Below are 11,458 nucleotides of genomic sequence, written 5' to 3' on the forward strand. Positions count from 1 at the left end.
TCTTGGCAGTGTGTTCAATGAAATGTGCATGCTACTTAAAGTGAGGGGTAGGTTGTGAGATTAATTCAAATTCTCCAGCAACTTTGAGTTTAAAGATTTTTTTCTCTAATAATTCTTTTTATGTTTAACTGACCCATAACAATTATACATGTTTAAGGGATACCATGTGATGTTCTGATAATTGTATGTTTCTATAATGTCTAACCACAGTGCTAAGTATACATGAAAATCTTAAACATTTAAAAAATATTTATGATGAAAACATTCAGTATCCTTTTTCTTTTTAAAGAGAAATATATAGGACTGGCACTGTGGTATAGTGGGTAAAACCACCACCTGTAGTACCGGCATCCCATATAGGTGCCAGTTTGAGTCCTAGCTGCTCCACTTCTGATCCAACTCTCTGCAATGGCTTAGGAAAGCAGTAGAGAATGACCCAAGTCCTTGGGCCCCTGTGCACTCATGGGAGACCTAGATGAAGCTCCTGGCTCATGGCTTTGGATCAACACAGCTCCAGCTGTTGCTGCCATCTGGGGAGTGAACCAGCAGATTGAAGACTTCTCTCTCTGCTTCTGCCTCTCTGTAACTCTGCCTTTCAAATAAATAAATAGATCTTTAAAAAAATAAATATATAGTAAATTGCTATTGTCTATAGGCACGCTACTGTGCAACAGAACATCAAAACTTCTTACGACTAACTTTAAGTAATTAGCATCTATTAATCAACACATGTTTTAGGATCCATTTGCAACTGAAGTACTGGCTGTCTTTGCCATGTAGACCTGTGTGTACCTGTGTCATTTTGTTTTTCAAAAGGTTTTGAATAAGAAACTTTTTTTTTTGACAGGCGGAGTGGACAGTGAGAGAGAGAGACAGAGAGAAAGGTCTTCCTTTGCCGTTGGTTCACCCTCCAATGGCCACTGCAGCCAGCGCACTGCGCTGATCCAAAGCCAGGAGCCAGGTGCTTCTCCTGGTCTCCCACGTGGGTGCAGGGCCCAAGCACTTGGGCCATCCTCCACTGCACTCCTGGGTCACAGCAGAGAGCTGGCCTGGAAGAGGGACAACCAAGACAGAATCCGGTGCCTGGACCGGGACTAGAACCCGGTGTGCCGGTGCTGCAGGCGAAGGATTAGCCTATTGAGCAGCGGCGCTGGCCTGAATAAGAAACTTTTACAAATATTATAGCTCTTTCTATTGGTTCAAGCCTCTAACATATTATAGAGAATAAACTGGAGAAGATGACCTTGTAGAAATGGTTTCTCAAATTGAACAGAGCTTGTAATTTCCAGTAGAGTAGATGAAATAATGGTAAAAGCACTTTACCTTGTTCAGCTTTGGAGACAAGAGGAATTTGAGTCTCCATTCCTTCTATAAAATTCGAATGACAGCAACCTCCACTTGTTCATAAATTTTCCTTATAGGCTGAGCATACAGTCATATGTTCTCATTCTTTCTGTCCATGTATATATAGATATATATGAAGTACAAGTGTACTTCATAAAGTTAATGGAAAATGGAGTGAAAATATACATTAATTTTTCAAAAAATATTGAAATGCATGCATACAAAGCTCTTCCAAAATGTCATGGAAAATGTATTATGAAAAACTTTATACATGGCTTTCAAATTTTTTGCATCAAAATAAGTTGATCATTTAATTCCATTTTATTATTAACTTTTGTAGTACTCACATAAATGTGTATAAGCCAGAGTGTAAGAATTCAAGTATAACAGTCTTGTCATACTTCAAGCACTTACAATGGGAGGTTAGTCCATCCTGCTGACCACTGAAATCTCGGGCATCATCACGTGGTCTTAAACTCCTTTGTGAATACAAGACATCTAATAGGGAATTAAGGAATCTTACGTTTATTTCTACATGTCCTGAAGGCTTGGTTCAGGAAGGATCTGAAAAAAAGAGTTTTATTTAAACTGCTCATTGAAGCTCTTCAAAATAAATTGCCAACTAACGAAGATTTTTTTTTTTTTTAGTTTTTCAAGGTAGTTCTGTGATAGTCTAAGGATCACTGACATTGACATTTTTTTTTTTTCAGTAACTGAGTATTATTTATTTTTTTCCAAAGAAACCTTGTATTTAAGAAATACAAACTTTATGCATTTCATAAGTATAACTTTAGGAATATATGATTATTGACATTTGTTGAAATCCACCCTCCCTCTGATTTGTTGCTATCCTACCACTAGTTGTCCTTTCTCACCAATGCCCTTAATTATTTCTAAGTACTACAGAGTGGCCTATAACTAAACATTACCCAGGAGTTTTACAGAGCTATTCCTACTATTACTGTGTATTTTAGCCAGCTATAATCATTCCAATGGACTAAGATGTGGCAGCTAATTTACCCAAGGCCTGAGCACCAGCAGTGCTAAAATTATCTGAGAATTTTATTCTGCATCCAACAATTACCATGAAGGAGGATGTATTACTTCTCATTTCTTTACAATTGTCATTGTGAATCTCACCATCAAACAAAGGTTGGACCTAAAAGCTTTTAGATTACAGAAATTATTACAGATTTTACAAGAGATAAATGTAATTGCCCAGTTTCTCTCTTTCTTTCTTTCTTTCATTTTTTCACCCACTACATATTTTTGAACTACCTGTTTGACTGCCAGGTCAGACTCACACAAAGACACTGGCTGTCAAGACTAGGGAGCTGGAATGTTCTTTTTCATAAGAGATGAAAGGCTTCAAATTTCTCTTCCAAATTCACAGAATTTCCATGATCATTTCCCTTTTAAATTCTTTTCTATCTATGTAAACTCATGCATTGCCTATGAAGGAATACTGTCTCTAGCTATTTGGACAGTTACAGAGAATAGGCTAAAGGTAGTGATCCCTTTACTGGCACAATGGTATTAATGTATATATTTTTTTCACATTGCTTCCTCTTCCTCTTCCAAATTCAGTCATATTTCTCAGTCTTTAAAGTATACCATGTTTCTCACTACCTTCTTGCCTATCTTCCCCTTCTACCTTTGTCTCTCATGGTCTCTCCTTTCTCTAGAACTGAATACTGGTTCAACTCCAATTATTTTTATACACACAGACTCTGCCTAACCTGTAGGTTCTGAGAGGGCCATAATGGTGAAATTAGCTGATTAATAGAATATGTTTATAGGCTACCTGACTTAGGAAGAATCTTGCCCCAGTTATCAAAGATGGCCTGTTGGGAATGTCTATCTTTTTCACATGCTCAGAGAAATGGCACTGTAAGTGTTATGCTTCCAGTCTCTGGAATATGGCAGACCCAAGTTAAATATTCTCTTGCCCTTTGTTAAGTGTATGCATTTGAACTAGGTTCCATGCTTTTGTCCCAAGTTCCTGATTTATTATGCATTATAGTTCGTAACTGTTAGAATTACTGTACAATGACAACCCACACATGATAGTTTGATCAAGATTTGGACACACAGTGAACACTTAACACATGTCAGGTAATAATACATTTTGATAGTCATATGTCATAATGTATGGCAGAGATTAATTGCTTACTATCCATTTTTCACTGAATGTATCTGAGCACATTTCCTAGCTTGCTTATAAATATGTCACCATATAAGAATATTTGGTCTAATGAAATGAAATTAAAAATGTTTTGTGTGGTTTCTGGGATGAGTCCTTAAATAGAGGAGGAAAATTGTACTTTTAATTTTACTAGTATAAAGAGAAAAAATTGCATGTATTTCATAGACACAATTATAAGAAGATAACAACACTTCCCTCCCTCATTCTTCTCCCCAAACCTTCTTACTTCCTTTCTTTTTTTAATTTTTACAAAAAAATAATTTTAATCCACCCTATAATCAGAGGTTTGATGCTCTACTAACCGTAATATCCACAATTAAAAAAATAGAAAGACCAGAGTTCCACAAGAGTATAATCAAGGAATAAAAAAATCAAATCTCAAATTGTCCATTTCATTCCTATACATTTTTTATTCCATATTCACTTTCTCATATTAAAGAAAACATAACATTTGTCTTTTGGGGAGTGGCTTATTTCACTAGGCATAATGGTTTTCAGTGCATCCATTTTGTTGCAAAAGACAAGATTTCATTCTTTTTTTAATGGTTGAATAATAGAATATGGTATACATGCACTATGGAATATTAGTACTCTACCTTGCTTTTTGAAATTCTTACATGATGCCTGAAGCTGCAACAGTCATTTTGAATATTAATATGATCTTTTCCTAGAGAGATTGACATGGAACAAGTGACTAACTCATGGATTATGGATAGTCTGGAATTGCCTATATATGAACTTTCTAAAAATTATATGAAAATAAATTTTTGTTATGTTTAAAGTACTTTTTGTACTTTAGATTATTTTATTCTATAAAGCTGAATCTAATTCTAAATGATGCACCCAAGTTTTTCTTATCTGCCACAGGTGATTTGACTCATTTGAATTTTCAGGACTATTTCTCAGTTTTTTTACTCAATTTTTACATGTTCTTGTTTCTGAAGGGATTTATTTTGGCTTTTGCCTATAGGGATATTTTAATGTTGAGATATCACTGGTCCTTTCTGTTTGCAATTTTTTCTTTCCTAACTCATTCTAACTTCTAGGATTAATAATATGCCATCACTTTACTTGCCTTCATGGTTCTAATCCACATCCTATTCTGCTTTGAAATGTGTGCCACAAAGTAACAAACTATGGCCTTGGAGCCTACACTACAAACTATGGCCTTTGAGAGCATGACATTAATGTTCCTCAAGTGCAACTTCTAGATCTTATTTCCTCAAACTTTAAAAATAAGTATATACATTTGAAAGGCAGAGAGAGGGAGGGAGAGAGAGAGAGAGAGAGAGAGAGAGAGAAACAAGAGATCTTTCATCTACTTGTTCACTCACAAATGCTCGAAATAACCAGGACTGGACCAGGCCAAAGCCATGAGCCACGAACTCCTTGTGATCTCCCACGTGGGTGGCAAGAGCCCAAGACTCGGAACATCATCCGCTGCCTTCCCAGGTATGTTAACAAGGAACTAATGATGCAGAGATGCCAGAAGTCAAACCAATACTCTGATTTGGGATGCCAGCAGCACAAGCAGCATCGTAACTTGCAGGCTGTGCTGGCCCTCCAACAAACTTTTTGAATTTGTTGTTTATTCTCCCACTTTATCTTCTTAACTTAGTTTTTCACTATTTTCTCTCTTTTTTATTACTAACAATTTTTCTGTTTGTATGTGTCCTATGCTTAACATAAGCAATTTACTTTTTGTTATATCTTATTTACATATATCCTGTTATGTAACTTATATGTGACAGTTTAAATTTATTTGTATTTTCAGTGAATTCCTTTTAGAATTAAAAGGAGAAATTTTTCACCAAATTATAGTAGTTCACAATGTAAATGCTATCATATTTAATAATCATGTTCCCCTAGAATGCTGAACAAAGCCACATGTGTTTTAAATGGATCATAAATCTTGTTGATTAAGTTACTGTCCTGAATCATTTACAGTTAAGAAATTATTGTCATTAGGCCTCTAAACAGTAGCCTTGACTATTTCCTAGGTAGATATTTCTATGTTTAAGTTTTGGGCATGGTTTTTGATGAAAAAAATCAATTCAGAGAGATTTAGAGAAAATAAGCAACAATCAGATGCCTTCCTACTCTTGGTAATTATTTTTCTCTTTGGCCTGCAATCCATATCTTATTGCTATGAACTCATCTATGTTGAAAATAATCTTTAATATCAATTAAGGATATGGAAGTATAATGCCTTTATAATGTACAGATGAACACTTAAGTTTAGGTGAGTAAACAAAATGAGAAAATACTTCATTTTTCACTTAGTTTGATGAAACTTAGCTTTCCCTGCTCTCTAATGAAAATAAAGCCAGCTGCATTAAAGATGGCAATGACAATCAAAAGGAATTTGACTTTAGCATTGAAATATTTCACTGGAGAAAATCTAACAGTATGACACAATGGAAGCAGAATTCTGAAGGAAAAATTTAAAAGTGGATTATTCAGTATTAAGACTTGCTTGCACTAGCTCGTATTTGCAGCATGTATTACAGTTAAGAAGGTACAGCCACATAAATTTGTTAGTATACTTTATATAAAACCAAGAAAAAGTGCTATACACATAGCCTTACCTCCATTACACCCATCTGAAGCCTGAGACTCAGACAGATAAGTGGTTTGCACTTAGGAAATGACAACTGAGCCTGGAAAACTGAACCAAGGATTTCAGACTGCATCACAGTGCTACATTGCCCCTACACTGCACAGTCTATTGAAGGAGTCAGCTTGCCCACGCAGATGGCTGTCATTTGAAGGGGGAAGTCAATTCATTCTGTATGGCACTGGTAGGCAGGACAAGGATCATTGGGTGGAAATTACAGGGATGCTGATTTTGCTTCAATTTAAGAAAGAAGTTTCCAACAATTAGAGCTGTCTAACCAAGGAACAATCTGCCTTGTCAATTAAATGAGCAGCCTGTTGCTGAAGACATTTAAGGCAAAGCCTAAAGACCACTTCTCAGCCATGTCAGAGGAAAGATTACCACTTGGGTGGCATGAATCAAATCTCAGATTACCCAACTTCAAAGACTTTGTGAATTGGGCTGCATGACATCTTGGGGAGAGGACCCACATTGTCAGGCTTCAGAGTCTTCAAGGTTCATATTTAGGGGATGTTGATACACTGTGGTGCCACATCATTGAAGTTCAATCCAAATCTTTCTTGCAAAAACCTGTTCTTTTTAAAGTTTATTTATTTTTATTTATTTGAAAAGCAGAGTGACAGTGAGAGAGGTACAGACAGAGAAATACAGAGAGAAAGAGAAAGAGAGAAAAGTCTTCCACCCTCTGGATCACTGCACCCATGTGGGAGACATGGAGGAAGCTCCTGGCTTCGGATCAGCACAGCACCGGCCATTTGCGGCCATCTGGGGAGTGAACCAGCAGGTGGAAGACCTCTCTCTCTTTCCCTACCTCTCTCTATATAACTCTGTATTTCAAATAAATGAAATAAATCTTCAAAAAAAGATTTATTTTCTATTACAGAGGCACATGAAAACATTTTCATTCCTGCAATCATTAGATGCAAATATTCCTTTACTGACTTAGCACCTTAAAAATGCTTTTTGTATTACTTTACAGGCTTTAGAGTTCTGATTAGACAACCAACAAAATGGTATATAGAGTGGAGCAAAAGAAGGTAATTGGGCAATTACTTTAATCTGGGGTAAAATCAATGTTAGAATTTGAGTGTGGAATCATATATTGCTAAGTGGAAATCCGGACCACCATCTGCCCACATGTGCATTTCCCACTTGTTTTGTTCTGCACTACTGTGAAACATAGCTTTTCCTGGGAGATATCATAGTTGGAGTCTAAGCAATTTGCAGAGCTAAGTAAACGGCACTTAGATTTTATCCTGAATTCAAGAAGAGAGCGAGGCGATAAAATACCCACAAAGTCAAAGCAACAAAAAGAACTTGAGATCATTCCCAAGGACATCTCCATCTCATCTTCCTGTTTATTAGGAGACAAGAGAGTTGCAGTTTTGTCTGACTTTTGCTGAGTACAAAGATGTTGTGAAAGAGTACCTAAGTAACATTTTCCAAGTATTGTTTCTACTGCCCACAAAATAAGTGCAATTATCTTCATTTTACTTATTTATTTGACTCTAAGTTTCCATTATTTGAAAAAGATCAGTTCCAAAGTTACAATAATAATGATTTTTCTATTTATTATTTCAAGAGATAGTAGCCCAGTTGATACTTTTTTTTTTTTTTAATTTTCAAAGCTGTCGCTCCCCCTCTTCGTGGAGGAACGACACAGGACCCTGCGCTGTTCTTTTCGTCTGCTCGGCCCTCCCCGGGTTTGCTGCTGGTTCTTCCCGGGTTGGCTACTATCCCTTCCACCTCTGTGGAAGGGCGGTTCCCCCTGGCCGCATTCCCCACTTCCGCAGGGGAGCGGCACACCGCCGGCCGGCTTTCTCGGGGGCTGCACGGGTGTTCCTTCAGCTAGATGTTCCCCTTAGATGTTCCCGGTGCATGCCGTCTCTCTCCTCCTTTATAGTCCTCCTCCGCCAATCCCAACTTGGCTGCCCACACGCCGAGTACGCTGCTCTCCTCCAATCAGGAGCAAGTCCTACAGTTTATTAGTTGAACTGGAGGCAGCTGTGCGGAAGCTGTTTACTTCTCTCCCAGCGCCATATTGTGGGAGAGCAGATGCATAGAATAAGTCTTAATTCCAGTAACTCAGTCTAGTCCGGTTTGCTCCCCACAGATCCCCCTTTCTTTCTATTTTTGGCGTTGATACGCGCCTGTCTTCGGTGTCCCGCGGCACACACTCTGCTCTACTTGCTAGAGTTGCCACAGGTTCTTAAAAGTCCTATCAATCAGGCAAACCGAATCCGGGTCCTCTCTTCGCCATGTTGTGAGGAGGTTTTTAGGCGCTGATGCGTGCCTGTGTTCGGTGACCTGCGGCTCATACTCTGGTCGAGCCGCCTGCTGGCGCTTACCGCCTTAATCAGGCAGACCGAATCCAAGCTTTCTCATTGCCATGTTGAGGGGAGGCCTTATTTTTCTCTATTTCTCTATCTCCGGGCATTCCTATTTCTCCCATTTTACTTCTATCTTCCAGCATTCCTATTTCTCTCACTTTACTTCTAAACTTCTGTTTCTCTTATCCCCGCGGCTTCCTGGCGCCTTGCCCTGCCGGCAGGCTCCGCCCCGAGGCTATTTCTCGGCGGCTTTCCGGCTGAGCCGCTTCAGCCTGCGTCTCTCTCATCTGCGCGGCTCGGCTTTGCGCGCGCACTCCGCGGTCTCTGCGCTAGCCCCGCGTTCCCTATGTACTTGAGCCCCGCACGCTCTGTCTGCGCGCAGCAGCCTCCGCGAGTCACCCAGCGTAGCTTACGTGTCCGCCACTAGCATTCAATCTAAGTTCCCCGGGCTAGCCTGGCGAATTCAACCCAGCTTACGTCTCCGCCCCACGATTTGGCTTCCCGTCCTTTGCTCCCCGGGCTAATCAGACGGATCCCAATCTGGCTTACGTTTCAGCTTCTGGTTTCAACTTTTCGCCCCCTATTCCCGGGCTAACTTGAGAACCCCAAAGTGGCTTTCGTATCCGCCTCGGCCTGCCCCCCGCGGCTTCAATTTCCCTAACACTTTTCTCTACCCGGTATGTTTCCCTAAGTTTTCTTCCAACAATATTCCTCCCTCATTTCTCCTGGCCTCTCCCCACAGTCCGCGTCCGAGTCTGTTTGTTCTAGCTTTCACTTTCGCTTTCGACCTTAGAGATTTCTCCCAGCTTCCCCCCGTAGTCCGTATCCGAATCTATGCCTAGGCTTTCAATAGCTTCTTCCGGCTCCTTTTTCGTCCGGCTTTTCCCTAGGCTGTTTGCTAGTCTCTCTCTCCGATATTTTCCCTAGGCTGTTTGCTAGTCTCTCTCTCCGATATTTTCCCAGTTCTTCCCGTTTCTTCCCTCCTAAGTTTCCTATCCGTCCTGAGTTTCCTATCCGAGTCACGGCACCATTATGTCGCTCCCCGTTTTCGTGGAGGAGCGACACTGAACCCTGCGCTGTTCTTTTCGTCTGCTCGGCCCTCCCCGGGTTTGCTGCTGGTTCTTCCCGGGTTGGCTACTATCCCTTCCACCTCCATGGAAGGGCGGTTCCCCCTGGCCGCATTCCCCACTTCCGCAGGGGAGCGGCACACCGCCGGCCGGCTTTCTCGGGGGCTGCACGGGTGTTCCTTCAGCTAGATGTTCCCCTTAGATGTTCCCGGTGCATGCCGTCTCTCTCCTCCTTTATAGTCCTCCTCCGCCAATCCCAACTCGGCTGCCCACACGCCGAGTACGCTGCTCTCCTCCAATCAGGAGCAAGTCCTACAGTTTATTAGTTGAACTGGAGGCAGCTGTGCGGAAGCTGTTTACTTCTCTCCCAGCGCCATATTGTGGGAGAGCAGATGCATAGAATAAGTCTTAATTCCAGTAACTCAGTCTAGTCCAGTTTGCTCCCCACAAAAGCTTTACTTATTTGTTTACTTGAAGGGTACAGTGACAGAGATAGTAATCTTCCATCCTTCTGGTTCACTCTCCAGAGGGCTGCAACAGCTGGGCTTGGTCCAGGCTGGAGCCAGTAGCCAGGAATTCCATCCTGGTCTCCTACGTGGGTGGCAGGAACCCAAGAACTTGAGCCATCATCCTCTGCTTCCCAGGAGCATTAGCAGGAAACTGAACAGGAAGCAGAATAGCAGAGACTCAAACAGTAATCTGATAGGGGATGAGGTGTCCCTACTGTCTGCTTATTCCACTATGCCACAAAGTCCACCCTGATCTAACATTTTTAATTACAATTCATTCTTCTTTTCTCACATTGTGATCACTGTGAGTCCTTCACTCTGTTAAATTAATACCTCTGTTATCAAGAAAAAAATATATTTAACATATTTGTATATGTATAAAATGCCTACATTTGAAGTGAATGTAGAAAAATGTTAAAAATAATTGTAAAATGGGAGCCAAGATGGCGGAATAGTGAGGGCGCACACCGATAGTCCGGGAAAATTTAGTTTAATAAAAGGGGAGTTACGGTAGCCTCAGAAAAAAGAACCAGGAAAATATTGCAGACGAAACTCTTCTGGATCCAGTGGGCGTGAATCGGAGGACCTACTGGGAGAACAAGGTCGCCCACCGCGCGCGAAAGCCGAGCCGCAGGACCGAGCCGCGGGACCGAGCCGCGGGACCGAGCCGCGGAAGCCAAGCCGCGGGACTGAGCTGCGCAAGCTGCAGGGTCTGCGCGCAAGTGCTCGAAGGGGAGTGCAACAGCGGGGAGACTTGGGATGTCCAGGGCTCCGAGTCCACACATCGGCACTGGAAGGGGAGCAGACCTGCGTGGAGAGCATGGGAGCCCACAGTTCGGGACACCAGCGGCAGACTCAACACACCAGCGCTGGAACGCGAGGTGAGCCGGACCTCAATAACCCGAGACACCGGCAGGCAAGCGGAGAGAGGAGACTAGAGGGAACGACCCCCGGGGGGGGGGGGGGACTTCACCAAGCTAACTGGAAGAGAGAGGGAAAAAAAAAGGTGACTGGTACGGACATGGGTTTCTCTCTCTCCGCTCACCTCTCAAGGGCGAGCAAGACAAAGAGCAGGCGCCATCTTGGACATACGTCATAAGCAGAGCGACCTCAGGTCTGCACCGGCCCTGAGCCTAGCAGAAAAACCTGACTCTGGGCGGGGTGAATTAACAGGAGATTAGAACCTAGTGAATGTGTGGTGCTACTGAACTGAGACTGTGAAAAAAGAGACGGTGGGGGAGAGAACTCACGGAATTCACGTGAGCACTCTCCAGAGACACTACAATTCCGTAACTTTGGCAACCCAGTGGGAGACTGAAGGAGAATTTGAGCCCACTCCGAGGGCCGAACAGATTCCCTGTGTGGTCCTTGGGAAAGAGCTTCCG

This window comes from Oryctolagus cuniculus, chromosome 10 (genome assembly GCF_964237555.1).
Source record: "Oryctolagus cuniculus chromosome 10, mOryCun1.1, whole genome shotgun sequence".
Lineage (NCBI taxonomy): Eukaryota > Metazoa > Chordata > Mammalia > Lagomorpha > Leporidae > Oryctolagus > Oryctolagus cuniculus.